Below are 20,408 nucleotides of genomic sequence, written 5' to 3' on the forward strand. Positions count from 1 at the left end.
CCTCAAAACACTTTTTACCATAGTGCATGATTGGCAAGTGTATATGTTTTGGAGTTTGTATCATTAACCTGTAATCATTAACCTGTAATAGTTACTGCTCTCTCCTTTCCTGTGAGTCAATGCTGCTGTTGGTTAATGATCTACAGCAATCAAACATTAGCACACTCACTACCATGACTCTACATCAGGACAGCTGTGTTTGGGTCCAAAGGGAAAATTCAGATCAATATATAGGCTACTTCAAATGTCTTATATTCAAATGAAAATGATTTAGGTATAGCCTATAAAAAAATCATAGCATTATTGGCTCCAAACCTGTGATATTATTTTTCTGAGTAACATGAATGAGATTTGAGAGCATGAGGGAAGATTTTCAGAGAATAACTGATTTAAAACAAGTACACAGTCAAACAATACAATTTCACACAGAAAAGTTCATGGTAATAAAGTACTTGCGTGTGGTGCAGTTAATTTACTGTAATTCAATGTTGCCTCTGAAGTGTTCAGATTATTTTAGAAATGTAACGTTACTGGTAACGTTAGTTCTGGGGAAACAAAAGAACAAAGCTGATTATTCACAACATAATATTTATTGGCCAGTAAATGGCTTTAAAATGGTATTTGAGAGAATGAGGGCATCTGTAGTAAATAAACAAAAACAGACCAAACTAACATTATATTAAAGGGGTCATGACATGTTTTTTTCTTTTCTTTTATTATGTTCCCTTAGGTGCAATTATAGTATTACTATAGTTTTTTGGACAAAAAACGTTTAAAATTGAGTGATATATAACCTTTTCCACCCTGTTTCTCATGCTCTGATTCAAACAGTCTGTTTTGGGGGTGTTTCCCCTTTAAGAGTTCAGTGTTAACACCCACTGTTATGATTGGCTAACGTCAGTGCCTATGCATCAATTGTTAACGCCCCCTTGTCAAAACGTGTGGATTTTGCGGAGCTGTGTTTACCGTTACCATAGTAACGGGTGATGCGCGAGGCGATGGCGATCGCAATGATGTTTGAGTCGGAATCAGAGGAAATGAACCATCAACACAACACAGAATGCATCAGCCCGTCCACATAGAAAGTGTGAAACTATTTTGTCAGTTTGACAGCCTACATCTTTTAATAGCCTACGGGGCATGAACATGACGGTCATGGAAACTATAAGGAGGCTAAACTAAGTAAAAACACGGTGATTATTCATAATGAATTAAACTGAAATTAACGTTTTAAAAAAGTTTCAAGTTTTAAATAGCCTACATTACTTACAGTTTGCGTCGTCGTTGTTGAGCCCAGAATAGTCCACACGGCCTTATCTTGTACAAACGTTTTCTGGCAAAGCCAGCATCATACTGCAATTGTTTTCAACTGTCAATCATCCTTGAAATGTGGAGAACACACGCTTAAATAAAAAATAAACTGTGTCCATCTTCCCCTGACTTCTGGATCTTTCAGCAGCGTATATTATTCAAACATGTTGTTTGTCCACAGCCAGGAACAGCACATCTGCGTGACATCGCAATCTTCTTGTAAATGGACCCACTCGCTGCACGTCGACTGAACACATGTGAAGCGCGTGACAGATGCGATGATGAAATGAGGCCTAGTTATCTTGCGCTTAAAGCGTAGTTGTCTACGCTGGAGGCGGTCATATGCAAACGACTGCTACGTCACTTCGTACCGTGACGTCACTTCATACCATGGATCCAGAACGAGCTGTATTTAGAGCTTGATTAAATAAATGATTCGTTTATAATGGGGAGGACGTCTTAAGCTATGAAACTTGCAGGACGTTTTAATGGTACAAAGACCTCTTATACACCAAGAGATCAAAGCAAATTTGGTTTCTCATGTCATGACCCCTTTAAGTCGTGCTTTTGCATGTTAAAGTCTTATGTTTTATTGCCACTACTCAATGTTCTTCTTTCTGTAAGCATTTCACAGTTAGTTGATCAGTAATAACTGTCATGTTCAGAATGATTGGGTGAGTCGCATAAAGCCAGAAGTCCTTCCATATTCTCCCTCAGAGCATTAATGAGGTCTGGAACATCTTCACTACAGATGAGCCGATCCTCTGCCATGAGTCCTGCTGCCTTCAGCACATGTTTGATCATATTAACCACAGGTTTCCAGAGGATGAAGCTTCGGGTTTGTCTCTCCAGTACAGAGACTCTTCCTCTAAGGACGCTCAGTAGGTGTGTGGCTCTCCTGACCTTCTCCTGAACGTCACCTGAGATCTCCAGCTGCTGCTTCACCTCTTTAATGTCCTTCTGAATGTTATCCAGCACATTATTGGTCTTATAAATGTCCTTCTGAATATTAGAGATCCTGGATTGATAATCAGACACCGTTCTGCTGTTCTCCTTCACTTGGGAGTTGGTTCGTTTGAGTTCTTCTTCAGCTTCCCTGATAGCGTTTAAAGCCTTGTCGATTACACAAACTCCTTCATACATCATTATCGGACCTAGAAGACAGCAAGAAATCCTGTCAGCCACACACTGTACTCTTTAATATGATGAAAGTAGGGTTTCTTCTTACCAGCAATCATCCAGCAATTGATATCATGAGAACAGCGACTCCTGCTCCTGTTACCAATGCACCCGTGCCCATCCTCTCTTTCTCTCTGTTTAACTCATATTTAGTTAATTCTACTTTCTTTTCAGCTGTCTCCAAAGCCGCTCTAGAATAATTCAGGGATTCTTCCATAGAGGTCTTCTCGATGAGCAACTTATCCATGTTCATGCATTTTTCTTTGTGCTGCTGCTCAACCTTTTCTTTTTCTTTGATAAGTTGCTCCATGTGTTCATCCAGATGTTTCAGTTTTTGTACTATCATCATCTCTGATAGTTTCAGGCTCTGCTCAGCGTGTTCAATGTGTTCCCTGATGTCTTTGTAATTGGAGCACATGTCAGTATTGGGATCTACATCTGCATCCATAAGGCACTTGCTGATCTCACCGATGGAGGTAATGCCCTCATTCAGAGGCCCAGCGACCACCTCCATATCCATAACTCTGAGAGGATGAAGGTGTGGCGAGGGGAAAGATGCTGACAATATGAATAGTGTTTACCATGTACATACACTAGGGCTGCACGATTAACTGCAATTAAACCAAAATGGTGATTTGGCTTAGTGCGATTATGAAATCACAAAAGTTGCGATATTTTTTCGATTTTAAATGAAATAAATATATGCACAGTGTGCTAGTGAAGAGCGGCTCTGTGATCAGGAGTAAACGCTATATCTCTCAAAGCACTGCGAGTTTGAGTCGCTTATATCGTGCATTTGAAAAAGCAACACGCGTCAAACATCTTTCCAAACATGAGAAGCATTTATGAAGCTCTTGTCCAACAAAAGACAACATTTAGTAACATGTTTCCTCTCCAAACTCACTTCATAATGTCAGTTGAGTGTTTGAAATAACTTCCTTCTGTGATAATGTGGCTTCTTATCATACAATGAGGCACACAACATATTTCATAGTATTCTATAAGTGATAAAGGCTATGTCAGTTAGCAATGCATTATATATATATATATATATATATATTAGGGTGCATCAAAAAACACAATTCTTGAATTTTGATATGGCTGGGTGCTAAAAATGTTCCAATATATGTAGAAACAACACATGCAAAATATTTTTCCAGTACATGATGATTTAGGGGTGCCACCGCACATCTGGTTTTGTTGGATAAAGTGCTTAACAGTGCTCAATGGTCACAATGGAGATCTGAGGTAAACAATACTACAGCTCAAGAAAACTGAGATGTTCTTTCTGTTTGAGGTGATCTTTCTGTGTTGGGTATGTATTATTACATAATTACTATCATATCGTCTCGGGTTATGACTATAACCCTTGTTCCCTGAGAAGGGAACGAGACACTGCGTCGTTGAAAACGACTCTTTGGGGACGCTCCCTTAGCGTGCGCCTCTGAAGTATGAATGAAACTAATCCAATCCTGATTGGTGTTGCGTCATGACGTAACATGTGACGGCATAACCGGATGCATAAAAGTGACGCTGGCACACACACACATTAGCCTCGCGATGAAGCAAGCCGCTCTCAGGCATTGAGGGGCGTGGCAGGACGACGCAGTGTCTCGTTCCCTTCTCAGGGAACAAGGGTTATAGTCATAACCCGAGACGTTCCCTTTCGAGGGAACTCGCACTGCGTCGTTGAAAACGACTCTTTGGGGAACGAATGCCCACTAGGCCACGCACCGATAAATGCCTGTCCTGGAGTGAAACTGAACTCAGGCACCCAACTAGGACGAGAGCACACGTGCACCCGGCGTACTAGGGAGGTGCAGACTATAAAACCTGATAAAAGTGTGTGGGGTAGCCCAACCGGCTGCCTCACAGATCTCCTGGAGGGGCACTCCCGAGAGGAGGGGTCTAGAGGACACCATGCCTCTAGTAGAATGAGCCCTTACAGCCAAAGGTGAAGGCAAATTGCGCACCTTGTAGGCCTACTTATGGTTTGTTTAGCCGGGAGCCCCTATTAGGTGATCCAAAACACACTGCAGTAAGTCCGACCTCCTCCAAGAAGAGGACCTCTCAAGGAAATACTTGGAACTCTGACTGGCAGAGCAAGGAACCTCTCCTCTTCTGCCGACACATGTGGTGGAGGATGAAATGTTTGCAGGACCATGGACCTAGCCATGTTAGATTGCACTTAAGGCACATAGCTGGGTCGCGGATGCAAGATGGCCTTAACTCCGCCGGGGGCAAACCCCAAGCAAGCTGGTACTAATGCCAGGGCTTGGAGATCTCCCAGTCTCTTTATAAGAAGTAGCTAAGAGAAAGGCTATCTTGAACGTGAGGTCCTAGGCAAAGCCAACTGAAGGGATTCGAAGGGAGCCAGGGATAGGCCTTCGAGAACCACCGCCAGATACCAGGAAGGAACCCTGGACCTGACTGTCAGTCTCATCCTCTATGTACCAAGGAGAAATAGTATGACCAGTTGGTGCCTCCCCAAAAGGCCCAATATTCAGTGGTGCATGGAACGCCGCAATGGCATCCATGTGCACCATACATGTGGACGGGGAGAGATTCGTAGAGAACGATCTTGGAGAAACTCAGAACTGAAGCCACTGGGCAGTTAACTGAGCCTAACTCATGTTCTCTATACCAAGCGGAAAAACATTTCCACTTAAGGTCATATAATCTCCTAGTAGACGGAACCCTAGAGATAAGTATGGTTCCGTGCACCCCAAATGATAGAACAGCATCTAGGTACTGAGCCCCCTCAGAGGCCATACCCACAATTTCCACAGTTCTGGCGAGGATGGAATATAGTGCCCTCCGCCTGAGATAACAGATCCCTCCTCAGAGGAATCTGCCATGGCGGAGCTATCAGGAGTGAAATTAAGTCCGAAAACCATACTCGGGCCGGCCAAAACGGGGCTACCAGAAGACGACTGATGCCCTCCTGACGGACCCTCTCCAGGACTCCCGGGAGCAGAGCAATCGGGGGGAAAACGTACAGGTGAAGCCTCGGCCAGGCCTGTACCATGGCATCTAACCCCAGCGGGGCTGGATGAGTGAGGGAGAACCAAAGTGGACAGTGGGACGTCCCTCGAGACGCAAACAGCTCCACTTCCACTGGTCCAAACCTCTGCCATATAAGCTCCACCACCTCTGGATGGAGTCTCCATTCCCCGGGCCTCAGCCCCTGCCTCGACAGGATGTCTGCTCCCTGATTCTGAACCCCCGGGACATATATTGCTCTTATAGATAATATTTTCCCTTGGGACCATAAAATAATTTGATGCGCCAATCTGGATAGAGGGCGCGATCTGAGTCCCCCTTGTCGGTTCAGATACACTACCACTGATGTATTGTCCGAACGTATCAAGACGTGGTAACCTTTGATGTCTGGGAGGAAGCTCCTCAGAGCCCTGAACACAGCCAACATTTCTAGGCAATTTATATGCCAAGAATGATGATGGTCCTGCCACAGACCCCTGGCAAAGCGGCCGTATAACCGCGCCCCAGTCAGTGATGGAAGCGTCTGTCGAAACGGTTTTCCGGCGACATGACGCCCTTAATACTGGCCCTTGGGACAAGAACCAAGGATTCTTCCATATTAATAGGAAACGAAGGCATCTGCGCGTAACCTTTATTATACGGAACGGATTCCCCTTGGGGGAAAAACCCCTTGGCTTTGAGCCACCACTGAAGGGACCTCATGTGAAGAAGGCCCGAAGGAATTATGTTGGATGCCACTGCCATGAGGCCCAGCAGTCTTTGAAACTGCTTTATAGTGATGGCAGGCCTAGCTTTATCCCTGACACCATGGTCAGGATGGATTCGATACGTGCGGGAAACATACGTGCCTGCATCGTAACCGAATTCCATACCACGCCCAGAAAAGTAGTTTTCTAAGCTGGTTCTAACACACTTTTCTTAGTGTTGAGTCTCAACCCCAAATTCTGAATGTGGCCAAGAACGACATCTCAATGCCGAACTGCCATTTCTCGATACTGGGCCAATATGAGCCAGTCATCAATATAATTCAGAATACGGATGCCCTGAAGCCTCAGTGGAGCCAGAGCTGCATCCATACACTTAGTGAACATGCGGGGAGAGAGTGCTAGGCCGAACGGAAGAACCCGATATTGGTACGCTTCGCCCCCGAAAGCGAACCTCAGGAACCTCCTGTGACATGGAAGGATGGAGACATGAAAATAGGCGTCTTTTAGATCTATCGTGACAAACCAATCCTCGGATCTGATTTGATTCACGATGATGGGAATAGTGAGCATCTTGAACCTGAATCTCCTCAGAGAACGATTCAACTGCCTCAAATCTAAAATCGGCCTCAGCCCGCCATCCTTCTTTGGAACTATAAAGTACCGGCTATAAAAACCCAGACCCCCTGTCTGGTAGGGGAACAATTTCTATGGCCCCTATGACCAGTAGAGTCTGTACCTCTTGTTCCATAACCCGAGCCTGTTCTGGAACCACTGCAGTCGGTACCACCCCAGCAAACTTGGGAGGTCGGTGACTGAACTGCAGTCTGTACCCATATTTTATAATATTCAGGACCCATATAGATATATTCAGAAGGCTTTGCCATTCTTCTACAACATCTACTAAGGGAACCAGCCCCTCGAGACTGACCTCGGGTGATTTCGAGCACTATTCTCGACCTCCTGAAGCGGAGGACCGACAGGAAAAAGTCGAGAAAGATTTTGTGACCACAGTCGGTGCCCTGTTCCAAGCTTTTGGGGCGAACGCCACGGTGTGCATTCGCTGGAAAGCGATGTGGCCTGAAGCTCACTTTATGGCAGGATACAGACATCGATTTCCTGAGGGCTCCCCCAGAGGGGAGGCTCTTTCGGTTTCGTTCTCGACACCCTGAAGCGGAGGACCGGCAGGGAATAATCGAAAACAGTTTCCGATCTGCGGACAGGAACACTGCCTGGCCGCAAGCCTTTTTGGGCGGGCATTACAGCGTGCATTAGCTGAAACCCGATGCGTCCCGAAGCGCAGTTGACGCTGGATACAAACATCGATTTCCTGAGGGCTCCGCAGAGGAGCGATTCTCGCTCGTCCCTCCACGGGGGGGACAGCCATCTTCGTCTCGTTTTCGATACCCTGATGCGGAGGACCGGCAGGGAAAAAATAGAAAACGATTTTCGACGTTCGCTGCTCATCTTAATTCTTCAGAATTAAATGCAGCCAAAAACACTGGATAAGTGAAACACAGTCTAGATGGTAGGCTGAATTAAAATATCTAACTTCTTAAAGTGAGATAATATATTCCATCATTTCAATTCCATCATTTTAACTCATAGAATTAAATGCAGCCATAATCACCAGACAATATACTGTTCTTATATTTATTTACACGGTCTCGTAATCTACACGCTGCCTCGGCAAACGCGAGATTCGAGCCGTTATAATATTTGGCTTTCATCCCTCGAGAAGAAAGTCATCAGGTGCGAGGTTGAAACATCCAAAAGCGCACGGAATTTAGCACGCGCGCCCGAGATATTTCTCAATAAACACTGCCAGCACTCTCAGGAGCTGATTGTGAATGCCTCGCACCCAAACAGTAGTATTTCACAGATCGCGTGTATCCCTTTTATTGCAGACTCGTAATCTACGCGCTGCCTCAGCAAACGCGAGATTCGAGTCGTTCACAATATATTTGGCTTTCATCTCTCGAGAAGAAAGTCAACGGGCGCGAGGCTGAAAAACCCCCGAAACGCACGGCTGTGTGCGTCGAGATATTTCTCAATGAACACGCAGCCAGCACCCTCAGGAGCTGACTGTGCATGCCTCGCACCCACACAAAATCTTATTTATCTAATATAGATTTTATATTGCAATGCAGTGGGACAATTCTTTATTTTTGGGTTACAAACAACACCAGCGAGTGTGACTCATGTTCCTCGATCCCAATGCTGAGCACCTCCACTCCCTCAGAAGCAGATAGCTCGAGCATCGGGCACTCGTCACGGGCAGAAGAAACCACATCGCGGGCTTCTGCGTCGTGAGCGAGCGTTATAGAATCTGCGGATGATGAACGAGAAAGTGCCTCGGCAGTCTCGTTCTCATCCGCGAGATCCTTCTGCGATCCCCCCGATCTAAGCCGCCGCGCCGCCTCAACGGACGCGGGACCCGAACCGCGGGGATCGCGAGCCTGGCCTTTATCAGAAACCAAACGGGAGCGCAGCACTCTAATCGGGAGTACTTTCACAATGTTCACAGGCAGCCCCCTCGAGAGCTGCCTGTGCGTGCTGCGCTCCTAAACAGTATACACACAACTGATGCGTGTCCCCACCCGTGAGAAATATAGGGCAGGGGTGCACACACTTAGTGTATCTTCCACTTTTTCATAATATAGTGGTTTTCAACAGACAAACAACACCAAATAAGACAGACAGTTTCACAGAGAACGCTTGCTGAAGAGCAAAAGCTAATGTGTGTGTGTGCCAGCGTCACTTTTATGCATCCGGTTATGCCGTCACATGTTACGTCATGACGCAACACCAATCAGGATTGGATTAGTTTCATTCATACTTCAGAGGCGCACGCTAAGGGAGCGTCCCCAAAGAGTCGTTTTCAACGACGCAGTGCGAGTTCCCTCGAAAGGGAACTGTAATTTTGTCTTTGTATACTTATTTATCATAAGTCATTTAAGTCATATTTATAGGTATTTGGTGCTCATTACATCTAGCTAATGTTAGCTAGCAACAGTTTGCTAACCACAGTTAGCTATCTATGTAGCTAAGCTATTAAGCTTAACATCAACAGTATTCTAGAGTGGACAATGTCATATTCAGAGTATACAGTGGGGAGAACAAGTATTTGATACACTGGCGATTTTGCAGGTTTTCCCAGAACCTGTATAAAAGACACCCATCCACACACTCAATCAAACAGACTCCAACCTCTCCACAATGGCCAAGACCAGAGAGCTGTGTAAGGACATCAGGGATAAAATTGTAGACCTGCACAATTATTAGAAAATGGAATAAGTTCTAGGTGACGGCCAATCTCCCTCGGTCTGGGGCACCATGCAAGATCTCACCTCGTGGGGCATCAATGATCATGAGGAAGGTGAGGGATCAGCCCAGAACTACACAGCAGGACCTGGTCAATGACCTGAAGAGAGCTGGGACCACAGTCTCAAAGAAAACCATTAGTAACACACTACGCCGTCATGGATTAAAATCCTGCAGCGCACACAAGGTCCCCCTGCTCAAGCCAGCGCATGTCCAGGCCCATCTGAAGTTTGCCAATGACCATCTGGATGATCCAGAGGAGGAATGGGAGGTGGTCATGTGGTCTGATGAGACAGAAATAGAGCTTTTTGGTCTAAACTCCACTCGCCGTGTTTGGAGGAAGAAGAAGGATGAGTACAACCCCAAGAACACCATCCCAGCCGTGAAGCATGGAGGTGGAAACATCATTCTTTGGGGATGCTTTTCTGCAAAGGGGACAGGACAACTGCACCGTATTGAGGGGAGGATGGATGGGGCCATGTATCGCAAGATCTTGACCAACTACCTCCTTCCCTCAGTAAGAGCATTGAAGATGGGCCGAAACACACAGCCAGGGCAACTAAGGAGTGGCTCCGTAAGAAGCATCTCAAGGTCCTGGAGTGGCCTAGCCAGCCTCCAGACCTGAACCCAATACAAAATGTTTGGAGGGAGCTGAAAGTCTGTATTGCCCAGCGACAGCCCCGAAACCTGAAGGATCTGGAGAAGGTCTGTATGGAGGAGTGGGACAAAATTCCTGCACTGTGTGCAAACCTGGTCAAGAACTACAGGAAACGTATGATCTCTGTAATTGCAAACAAAGGTTTCTGTACCAAAGTTCTGCTTTTCTGATGTATCAAATACTTATGTCATGCAATAAAATGCAAATTAATTACTTAAAAATCATACAATGTGATTTTCTGGATTTCTGTTTTAGATTCCGTCACTCACAGTTGAAGAGTACCTATGATAAAAATTACAGACTTCTACATGCTTTGTAAGTGGGAAAACCTGATAAATCTGAAGTGTATCAAATACTTGTTCTCCCCACTGTAGATGTCTCATGTGTTTTGAGAGTAGCATTGTAATTGTTACAGTAAATTAACAGGGTAAGGCCACGTGAACATGTCCCATTGACCTCCATTCATTTTGTCTATAGGACAAATGAATGGAGAATCTTGAAAGTTGAATTCTGAGAAATGCCCAAGTTGCCCAAAGGGTTCAAACAAACAACTTTTACTTTGATAACCCTATAGAACATGTTACTGTATAAAAGTTCACTGTACTCAACATTTCCAGGTCAACCTTTTGGCAATTAGACTAAAAATTGCACATTTTTCAAAATTTCGCCAAAGTTCATGTGTTAGGTGGCACCCCTAAATCTCAATGGAATTCCTCAAAACTTTGCAAAAGTCATTTTTATGTTAATTGGAACAAAATGCAATGCCAGCCAAATTGATATTTTGAAATGAAAATTTCCCATTCAAATTTGATGCACCCTAATATATATATATATATATATATATATATATATATATATACTTTATTATTATGAAAATACCTGAGAAGGCTTGAAGAACTGAGATAAAACATATTGTTGTAGTCATGTGTTTATTAGTCGTGTTTAAAGCTACACTGTGTAATTTTTTTTGTTGATTCTTAGCAAAAAACACTTAGTTCTTTCAAAAATATATGTGCTCATTAATGTATATTTACTTCTTTCAAGTAATAAAGTATTCTCGTACATTTATAATCTGCCATTGAAAGTACATACGGGTGAGGGGTTCAAATGCCGGTCGCCATGTTGCCCCTCCATCTTGAAACTACATTAGCCAAAGAGGGACATACCTGTAAATTCAAGCTTCGCCTTTCGCGCTTTACACTCAGTGACAGAGACGAATGCGAGGGGGAGATTACTCGCGACTGCCGGCAGATTTGAAAGACTGCTGATGGAGGATCTCGCCTATTCTCGAGGACATGTAGCAGAGTCACCAAGGAAGCGAAAGAGAGAATTAAAACGTCAACGCGACAGGCAAATCAGCAAGACCAAAGTCAATATGAGAGTAACTTTTCCCAGATGGAAAGAGCTCATGAGGAGCAAAGATTTTAAAACGGACGCCGGAGTTGCCTGCTTTCTTCTCGGCAGGTAATCCAGCCTATTTGTGTAAATTAGAAGTTTTATAGTTGCTTGTCTAAACATAGCATGGTTGTGCATAATGCCAGAACGACCTCTAGTATAACTTGCGTTACTTTTCCTCACGTCAATGGTGAAAAAGTATTGTTTACCTTGTAACATAAATCTGTGCTGCGACGGATCACAGGGGATAGTTTTAAAGGAGCAATTGGACGAAGTCGAACTGGAAGCCATGTTAATCTTGGAATAATACGGCCACCGTAGGAGTTAAAAAGCCCTCGAAATTGAAAGGAACAGAAACTAATATGCACTGGGTAGTCATATAATCACACATAGCTCAAAAAACGATCTGGCACAAGACAACACACACAAGGGGACTAAATAGGAGACAGAAGGAATTAATTGATACATGATCAGGTGAGGGGAGTGAAACAATAACGAGGTAATGAATGGGATAACAAGGGGGTGGGGAGAGACACAACAAATGACAGAGAAGCACATGGTGAACTGTCAAAACAGACCCACATGCTCCAAACAAACACAAAACCACAACAGAGACCGGGAAGAACGGACAGATCAGCCCAGGGACGTGACAGATGGATCTGTAGGAAATAGTTTTACCGCCTTGTATTAAGATATTCATCTCATGTGTGCATTAATAATAGATATTGCACGAGCACCTTTAATCTGCAGCGGTTCATTAACAAAGTATTAAATTAATTATTTGATTTTGAGGACAAAACGAAAGTGTGTTTTATCAGTCGATTCCCCACTTACAAGAAATCTTTGCTAAACTTCTGTGAGAACAACACTTTGAGAGCTTAATACATGGCACAGATGCCTCCGATGGAAAATGTTCAACATCACAAGCATTTTAATATTTTAAGGGGGAAAAAAAACTTATGCAAAGAATGCAAAGCATTCTGACATAGCGAGCTTCATTGCCAATCTTATCAGTATTTCAGCTGTGCCACATCCAACAATTTTTGCAATCATCATTCTATGATTAAATGCTAAACAGTTAAAGAAACAGTTTAAGATTATTTATTTATTTATTTTTACAGAAGGAAAACAAAAGACTTAAAAAAATATTTTTAAGACTTGAAACATATTTTAAATAAATATAATTGTTGTACCAAGTTCAAGATAAAGTTTGAGAAATTATTCACAAAACTGTACTTTCTGCAAGCTTTTTTAAAGGTAATTCAAATAAAGACTTTTTATTTTTCATAATTCACAATTTGTGCATTGTAAAGTGCAACAGCGAAACTGTGAGGCAAAAACAATTAATGTTACATTTGTTTAGAGCTTTTTTATAGGCTGTAAATAACTACACATAAAGCTGCAATAGCAAACAGGGGTGTGTTTAAGCTCGTTGCTTAACTACCATAGTACGACGCATCGTTGTAGAAATCAACTAGCTAGTCACGACTATTTCCCGAAACCGTCTTTCGCAAAGTATCGTTCAACCACGTTGGTTTATGACATCTCGCACGTGGTGGACTAATAACTTATTTTAATTAATCTGTTTGAGATCGAATTAACGCTAGATTTTGTCATATAAGTTACAGACATGGCATCTGAAGACCATTTCTAATTTTTCTCAGTTATTTTGCTTTATTACCAGACTCAATATTTGGCTCGTTCTTACATAGTAGAGCACGTTCGCACATGCGCAGTCTTCAAAAACGGTGCTTTAAATCTCTTGACAAACTAAAAGACGTAAATGACATTTGTATGTATTCTAAATAAATTACACGGGTTGTACTGAATGTCAGCTTGCTTATTTTGCTAAAGATAAGGATTTATTCAGTCTACATCTCATGTAAACTAGAAACTATGCTTCTAGTTCCAACCACACAAGTTTGCAATGCTGTTTGCGAACGTTCGTTGGAACGATGGTTTCGGGAAACACCAAATCGTTGAACTATGCTGATAACGACGGAACTTGTGACCATAGTTGGCTAACGATGCTTTCGGAAACGCACCCCTGGACCACATGGACACCAGCCGATTTAACCTTACTATATACAGATCCGATCAGAATTATCAAACACAGCAACACACAAATAAAATAAAAATAAATGATGTGTGTGTAATGTGGTGATCTGAAGTTGGCTCAACATCATGATCATCATCATCTCTGTCAGAGCGAGTGTCTGATAAATACTGCAGACCCTCACAATCTCCTACTGTATATAAAACACTCACCAGACATGCGAACATACTTACATGTGCTCGTGCATAAAGCTATCAGTTCACACATAGGGGAGAGTGGGGTGATTTGTGCCAGGGGGGAAGTAGTTCCACCCCTTGTTCTGGAAAACCATAGAATAATTTGGTCATGTGACCACATAATTTTGAAAAGCAATCAATTTTACTCGTCCTCCAAAGAAGAGAGATACATGGCATGAGAGTTAAGCACATTTTAGTGCAAAAAACTGTTTTTTCCCTTTCAAAGTAAATTTTCTATGATTAAGGTTTTTTTTTGTAGTGTCTGAACAATTATAGACAAGTTTGAAAACATTTCACACATGTTTTAGTGCTTTAGTAGGTTACACAATGAGTCTATACAGTTAGCATGATGTTAGCTCTTAACTGCTGGATCATGCTAGTTTTTCAAACTTGTGGGTCTGGGGTGATTTGTGCCAAAGGGCATGGGGTAAGTTGTGCCAGATCCAGACCACCTAGAGACCTACATACTCACAGGGGATAATCTTGAGAAGTGAGGAGATGGGCATGCCTCATCAGTGTTTGACTTAGGCCTACCTGCTATTTGTTTAATTTAGCTAACACTGATTTCAGTTTTGAGTTTGCACTATGTTAATAAAGAGAAGTTTTATTCAGTTTTTAAGTAGCCTATGTCACAATAGGATGTTTAGAAATTAGCCTAGTAACTTTATTCTTATGTTACATAAATGACAGACAGCGTTCTGTCAACAGGCATCTATTGCCAAAGCCTTTTTGCCTGAAATGATTCACAAATATCATATATTGTGTTGCTATGGTGCTCTAAATGGTTGCTAGGGCGTAGCTTGATAGCTTCACAATGATCCTAAGAGACTGATTCGTCGTCTGAGTAAAATGAGCCCGCCCCTTGTCTCTATGACACTGTGATCCAGAGTTATGTTCAACACAAAATCCCTATGCAATTGACCATAGTAGGAAAAACGCATGCTATGGTATTCCAGGGTGACAATATCTAAATAAACCTTAAATTATTAGTCATTTTGTATTGAATTTGTCTTGCTTTCATATAGCATACGGTTCATAACAGTAAAATGTTCTGTTTTACTTCAGAAAGCACTGGCACAATTTACCCCAACATATTTCCCCAAAAGGCACAACTTACCCCGCACCAGGGGCAAGTTGTGCCATGAGACCACTTTTTTCCCAAGAGCTATATTTCTGAAACTATTTATTTCAGATCCAAAGTTATTATTCTCAGGGATGCACAACATCCTGAAATACATGTACATCCTTAAGTTGAAGGCATTACTGTCATGGCCTCACTTTAAAGTCACTTTGAGTAAAAACTGGCACAACTCACCCCACTCTCCCCTACAGGCCTACGGTTTAATTAATAATTAATAATAATGTGTTACATTTATATAGCGCTTTTCTGGGCACTCAAAGCGCTTTACACATGGAAGAGGGAATCTCCTCAACCACCATCAACTTTTTGGTTACAGACATTTTTCAAAATATCTTCGTTTGTGTTCAGCAGAAAAAAGAAATTCATACAGGTTTGAAACAGCTTGAGGGTGAGTAAATGATGACAGAATTTTCATTTGTGGATGAACTATCCCTTTAAGCAGAAGCCTTTAGATCAGAAACAAATCCTGTCAAATTTGTCCAATCACAGGTGCATCGCCATAATGGTGACTTCAAACCAAATTATTATTTTCAATAAAACATCAACATTTAAACATCAATTAATTCTCAATAAGATCTTCTGTAGACGTCTGACAGAAATAAAGTCAGTCTGGTCAGTAATAAGTGAAGCTGGTAATGTTTGTGGAGTTGTTGAATCCTCCTCTGCTGAGATCTTCACATATTTAATGTATTTTATCTTCAGTTGATTTCATCTAAAGCTGTGACTGAAGTCAGTTGTAGTTCTGGTTCCTCTGTTCTTCAGTGATTCTGCTTGTTATCATCAGCTGTCTTCAATAATGATCAATCACCACTTAATTAATCACTTAATTATCTCATTAACTCCAACACTGATTCAGTTACATTTAACACATTGTAGTGCACCCTGAGCAGTGTTCACTTCATCAGTGATTTACTCCTTCAGATTAGAGACACAGGCTTCAAGTCGTCTTCGCTCTGTCAGAACATCTAATGTCATCTCAACACTTTCTCTGTTTTCTCTGTTCTATTTTTATTTTTATTTTAGGCAGTCTAAAGGACCTTGTGCTGTTCTAGTGTAAACCCAGCTGCAGGTACAATAAAGTTTTACTAAATAATCTGTTACACTGTTGACTGTAATGTGTATCAATAAACATTGTTCAGCTTTACTGCTTTTTTCTCTTTTTGCAGTCCTCTATACATTATTTACTGAGAAGTGATCAATGTTTAATACTTGGTTATTTCACCCATGCAATTGTTAAATTACTTTTAAGTGGGACGTTCCTATGAAATTATCATGTAATGACACTGATGGTACACAGCAATTACCTTAACAATTACACTTTATATTAAGTGGACAATTTCTGCAGAGTTACCATGTAAGTACACTGATATTATAGTGTTACACAGATGTTTAGGTTTTGCATATTACTTAGTAAGTTGTGACCATTTTACACTTTATATTAAGTGGACAGTTCCTGAGAAGTTACCATGATAGCACAAGGGGAAACTTTAGTTGTAATTCAACATTAGTCCTGCCAGTCATAAATACATGGTATACACATAGGAATCATCATGGTTTCCATAAAGTTTCAGTCTGGTAACTGCAGTATTTAAGACTGCTTGTTGAAGTGGAACAACTTGTGTAAATACATATTGTTGTTATAAAATGTAGGGTTACACTTTATTTTAAGGTGTCATTGTTACAGTGTAATTATATATTTAAGTACTGAGTAATATTAAGCAACTACATGTACTTACTATAGGGTTAGGGTAGGATTAGGGTTTGGTTGAGGGTTAGTTGCATGTAATTATGCATAATTTACTGTTATTACTATGGTAAGTACATGCAACATATGTAACAAGGACACTGTAAAATAAAGTGTTAGCAAATGTAGTTACATAATTCCTGTTATACATGTGTTCTTACACATGCCATTCTGTGGGTTGTTACATGTGTAGTTAAACAAATATTACAGCTGTAGATACTATGTACAAATATGTACTTACACTGTAGTTAAATAGTATGTACACATGTAGTTCCCATGTAAGTTCACAGGTAGGGCCACTTAATATAAATGGATCCTGCTTTCTTAATGGCATTGAAAGCATCTGTTAGACGTTGTCTATCTGACTGTGTGAGTAGAAACACTATGTTGTTCTCTATATCTCTACCAAACAGAGTCAGAACTGAGTGAAATATGTAAAGCTCTTTTCCAGAAGAATGATTCTGAGACGCCTTCATCACAAAACACACTGGCTGCATCAGAAAGCTTAGGTAATGACTTTGCAGGCAGCGTTTGGCACGAAGGTTCCTCATGAAACTGATTTCAGACAGACTTCTGAGGCAGCGTAACGGTTTAATGATCTACAACAAAATAGAGCTAGCTTTGGTGAAATCTAGGTGAGTATTTAATGACTACAATAGTAATATCTCGCTAGAAATGACATCATAAGTGGAAAACATTGATCAAAAATGTACATGTACACACAAACTGAGACCAGTTTCTAGCTGAACTGTCACAGAATGGAAAGCACAGGATTGTGGGATATCAAAGACAGTGGAGATTGTATCTATGCTGCCTTCTATAATCGATCAGATGAAGGAATCTCAGGAGACAAGAAGTGAAGCTAACATTGTATTTGGGCGTGCCTTGGAATGCAGCATTTATCAGTTTTCAGACACATCCACTGTGTAAATATAATGAATCCAATCCATCTGAAAACAATCTGCTCAGATACTCAGAAATCTCTCTGTCTTTCTCGAATCCTCCAGTGTCTCCGTATTCTGGAGTGTCAATGATGGTCAGAGATGTTGGGTTTTCTTCAACAAACGCCTCATAAACAGTGATCTCACGTGTCTGTTTTTTTATTTATTTATTTTTTATGTGGATGTTCTTTAGTTTCTTCTGTGATTTTATAAAACTCTTGATCCTCAAACTTTACTCCCAGTAATAGTTGATCATGGTGATATAACATCATGTATGTCAAGGTCTTAATTTTAATCGATAGATTCAGTTAGAATAAAAAGCATGATAGGCTGTTACCAGTAAAATTAAAATCAGTATCAACAAAATCCTTATTCTCACTGCAGATGTGGGATGTGCAGACGCTGATTCTGAATGGCATATTATTTACACAGACTGTTAATACAGAGGAGCCATGGATACATTTACACTGCAATTACAATTGCATAAATAATGTTATGAGATTAATGTGTTAAATATAACATTTTGAATATAGAAATGATGAAAACAATGAAATTATAATGAATTACTTTTAAATATGAAACTAAAACAGCCAATAGGTGGAGGAAATTCACCGTCTTAATGAGTGAGTTTAATCAATCATTCATTCAGCTAATTCGTGATTTATGTTTGGTTCACTTAGTTTTGTCATCGCCACAGAGATATTAATTAGTGGGACCGTCATATTAACTTGTGCGAACGTGGTAATGATGAATGGCCATGAGATAATTTTGTCGAGGTAATGAGATCCTTAAAGGAGAACTCCGGTCAATTTTAACATTGAGCTCATTTTTTTTGTACATTTGGAGTGCTGTCAATACAGAGAACAACGACAAAAATCGGTGTTGCCTACACCGAGTTATTCTATTTTTAAAATTTGCACCCTGTTGACTTCAATGGGGCAAGTACTAAACCTGCTTTTAGCCTCTTAACATCCTTGATGTGTCATTACAAGTGCACAGAAAATGTGAGTGATTCCTTCTGAGTGAACACGAGTGAGTCTGACTGCAGTAGATGTGAAAGATATGTATAAAAATGATGTTATTTAAGCCAGCGCAAATACCTGTATTTACATCCTGTTTTCGGTAGAAGTCCAAAGTAGTCGATTGCCGAGTTCACGCGCATAGGTTTAGTGATCACGCACGTGAACTCGGCAATCGACTACTTTGGACTTCTACCGAAAACAGGATGTAAACACAGGTATTTGTGCTCAATGCGCTGGCTTAAATAACATCATTTTTATACATTTCTTTCACATCTACTGCAGTCAGATTCACTCGTGTTCACTCAGAAGGAATCACTCACATTTTCTGTGCACTTGTAATGACACATCAAGGATGTTAAGAGGCTAAAAGCAGGTTTAGTACTTGCCCCATTGAAGTCAACAGGGTGCAAATTTTAAAAATAGAATAACTCGGTGTAGGCAACACCGATTTTTGTCGTTGTTCTCTGTATTGACAGCACTCCAAATGTACAAAAAAATGAGCTCAATGTTAAAATTGACCGGAGTTCTCCTTTAAGAGATGCTATGTTGAGAGAATTACATATTTTTCTTGTGGCCACGACTCCTTAATGTTGAGGGAACAACATCTATTTCTCATGACAACGAGATAAATGCATAAACAACCTGCGTGACCATAGCAACCTGGAATTATCAGAAATGGATAGGTATATATAATAATATTTATTTTTAATTAAAGCTGCAGTCCGTAGTTTTTCCTCTTTGTCGCCATCTCTGTTCGAAAGCATAGACCACGTTGATGGTTGATGTACGCATGGTCACAGTGCTGTCCGTACGGACCAGTACATGCTTGCCGAGCAGTGTTACAGTGTTTTGAGGCGGCTCAGAGCAAGGTGTACTGCCAGCAGCTCGAGGCAGTTGATATGCCAATGCAGTTGGGGGCCCGTCCAGATCCCCGCTACTGCATGCCCGTAGTACATGCCCCCTCCAGCCGGTGTTGGAGGTATCTGTGGAGATCACAGCATATCTGGACACTTGTTCTAGGGGCACTCCGGCCCGGAGAAACGAAGGGTCTGACCACGGGCTGAGGGTTTGGCGGCAGGCCGGGGTGATTATCACACGGAGCGTGCCGCTCTGCCTAATTAAAGAGTTAATGAAAGAATTTATTTCTTTATTTACATTTTTATTCAGTGGCGCGGGAAGGGTTAAGGTGGGGGACTAACAAAATATTGTCCTTAAAAATGTGAAATAAAATGAGCATCAATGGACAGCATTAACTACTGCTCTTATGCCTAATGTATTAAGTGTTCAAGCTACAGAGAAAATTAAATAAAGTTTGAATTTGTCAGGCTTTGTTCCGATCAGAGCTCGTGAGCGGAGATCAAGCATATTTCTGAATATTCTGCTTCGCTCGCTCATTCCGCTCAGGGTCGCTCTCTCAACCCAGAATGGCCTGCTGGTACCAAAATATGTGGAATAAGGGCTGCCTCCGACTAAAGTTTTTTTCTAGTCGACTAGCAGTTGTTCATTTAAGCCATTAGTGGACAAATTGCCCCTTTATATTAAATTATGTAAATAGTCTATATACAGTATAATGAGCATTTACGTACTCAAGCGCATGAACGCACACATAAAGCTTGCCACAAAGAACCGGCAAAACTAATGATTATGAATGTGTCAAAAATAGCAAGGAGACATTTAATTATTTATTAATGAAC

The 20,408-nt window shown here is 41.5% G+C and overlaps 1 protein-coding gene across 1 annotated transcript in view; it reads right to left on the reverse strand.

Moving 5' to 3' along the window:
- Nucleotides 1-20,408, reverse strand: part of LOC307156318 (serine/threonine-protein kinase Nek4-like) — a gene marked incomplete at its 3' end in the record, with an annotated part of 945,281 nt that overhangs the window by 474,087 nt on the left and 450,786 nt on the right. The gene's annotated exons all lie outside the window — the stretch shown is intronic.

The sequence above is a fragment of the Squalius cephalus genome (genome assembly GCF_949319135.1).
Source record: "Squalius cephalus genome assembly, chromosome: 3".
Lineage (NCBI taxonomy): Eukaryota > Metazoa > Chordata > Actinopteri > Cypriniformes > Leuciscidae > Squalius > Squalius cephalus.